At 39.3% G+C, this 2,510-nt stretch overlaps 1 protein-coding gene across 15 annotated transcripts in view; it reads left to right on the forward strand.

The window, feature by feature from the left end:
- Hmbox1 (homeobox containing 1) overlaps positions 1-2,510 on the forward strand; it is a 144,412-nt gene that overhangs the window by 32,757 nt on the left and 109,145 nt on the right. The window lies entirely within an intron of this gene.

Genomic DNA, 2,510 nt, shown 5'->3' on the forward strand with positions numbered 1-2,510 from the left:
AAGGCCAGCTCAACCTTCAGAGTCAGTTCCAGGACAACCAAAGCTACACAGAAAATTTTTGTCTAGAAAAATTAAAAAAGAAAAAAGAATAAAAAAAAGGGGAAAGAAAGACAAAGCAAACCACTTAGATTCTACATCATTCCTAGTGTGTAGAAATGCAGGGTTTTTGTTGTTGTTGTTTATCTTTGAGTCTGGCAGCTTTGCTGAATTCATGTAATCAAAAAGTGGGGCTCCCTCCCTCTGTAGAAACCTTGAGTTTTTTCTATATCACAATTATATCATCTGTGGATGAGTGTTTTTGTTGTATTGGCTAAGGTTTTGGGTATAGTGCTACTGAACAACTGTTAGAGCCACAAACTTTGTCCTGTTTCTGTAGTGATGAAAAGCACTCCACCTTTCATTCTTAAAGTGTGATGCCAACTGCAGGGTTCCCATCTCCCTCATCAGTGACAGGGTGATATTTTTAGTTCACTCCAACTTTTGGACATGAGTGAGGTGATCAGCTTCATTAGGTGCTTTTTTATGTAGTTATTAATTCTTATTTAGTCTGCTATGATGGTGGCTTGCATTGGTTTACTTTTAAATACACATATGCCCTCCATGGTGTAGTATCTGTTCACATATTACTAAGGATCCTTCTCATCTCTCTTCATGAGGAATAATGCATTTCACCCTGTAATTTAATTTTCTGTCTTCTCCATTAGGATAATTTTTGACCTTATTCAAACAGTTTGTTTTCTTCTAGTTCAGGTTCAGAAATAAATTAAATAAAACTTTTAATTAATTTTAATTAAATAATAAAATAAATAAATAAAAACTGGCATTGTTTTCTCTCGAAATAGTTAATCAAGTTGTCAATGAAGCCATCCAGGCATGGAATTTCTTTGTTAACATATTTTGTAAGTGCAAACCCAGTTTCTTAAGTAGCTACTTGACTATTTAGGCACTTTTTTTTTTGGTAATTTATGTATTCATGGAGAAGGTTTGTTTCATCTAAGTTTTGGGGTGTGTGTGTGTGTGTGTGTGTGTGTGTGTATGTGTGTGTGTGATACTCCACAGTCACTTATTCTCTGTGCTCAGTTATCATTCTGCTTTGGCCTCCTAGGTGGTTATGACCACAAATGTATGTCACAGTGTGTGTGTGTGCACGCGCGCACACACACACATGTGGTTTGAATGCTCCTTTGAGCACAGTAAAGATTGATCATAGGACAAACACTCTACCACTGAGCTGTCCCAGTCCTGATTTTCATCTTTTATTTATCATGTATTTGTGTATGTTCAATAATCCTGCCAGAGTTGACATAAAGGGCCCTAGAACCTAGCAACTGTCAGTTAAGAGTCAAACCAAGAAGCCATCCATAGTAATCTCTAGCTCTTCTGCACCCTAATGTTCATCACTCAACAGGATCTGTTACTGGAGAATTGGGAAATTGCCCTGTACTTCTTTGTGTGATGCAACGTAAGGTTAGAAACACCTTTGCTAGCGCACCTTCCCGACAGAACATGAAACAGATTAACAGAGAGAGCTATTAAGTAAGTTTATGAAATAACAATAAGAACATAAAGTCCACTTTGAGAGAATAGCGAGGAGAGCCGATGAAAACAAGAACAGAGAACTGGCTGCCCTGAGTCTCGACTGATTGTAACATTTATGAAAGTGGATATGAAAATTTCTTTCTGCCCAGGAAGACATAAGAGAACGCACAGCATAAGAAGAAATCCTTACTACTTTGGTTGCTGTTGATTTGGCTCTGTAGCCAAAGGCTGCTTGCTCTGTAGGACCCAGAACTCAGAATAGGTGCTTGAAACAGGAGAGAGCCAACCATGTTTATGGCTGCAAGTTGACAGTCATAGATTTTGTTAGCTTTAGGCCAGGACAGAGTAGCTAATTGCATTAATCCTCACTGCCATCACTTTATCCTTCGGGTCTGTAACTGGTCTCAAGTTCCGCCTGGCTCTCCTTTAACCTAACAGCTATAAGCCCCAGGCTGTACTTGTAGTTCATTTGTAACTAAGTGTTTGGGGCTTGATTGCCAAAGGGTTGGTGTGGGAAGGTTATCAGCTGCCTCTGATAATCTGCCTCATCTCCCAATTCCTGTACTTCCTGTCTTCCCCACCAGAACTATGGGTCTGCCTCTATCTCACCCACACTAACAGACACCTCCTCTATGCAGATGTACCTTAAAATATGGAAATGCTTGAATGGTTGCTTTACCAAATAAGATGGTGATTTTGTTGCTTAGCTAAAATGCCCTAGAACGAATGCAAACTTGTGCAACCACTCTGGAAAGCAGTGTGGAGGTTTCTCAGGAAATTCGGGATCAACCTACCCATGGACCCAGCAATACAACTCTTGGGAATATACCCAAGAGAGGCCTTATCACACAACAAAAGTATATGCTCTACTATGTTCATAGCAGCATTGTTTGTAATAGCCGGAACCTGGAAACAACCTAGATGCCCTTCAAATGAAGAATGGATGAAGAAAGTATGGAATATATACATAT

This window comes from Alexandromys fortis, unplaced genomic scaffold (assembly GCF_014885135.2).
Source record: "Alexandromys fortis isolate MF-2015 unplaced genomic scaffold, M_Fortis_MF-2015_v1.1 scaffold_75, whole genome shotgun sequence".
NCBI lineage: Eukaryota > Metazoa > Chordata > Mammalia > Rodentia > Cricetidae > Alexandromys > Alexandromys fortis.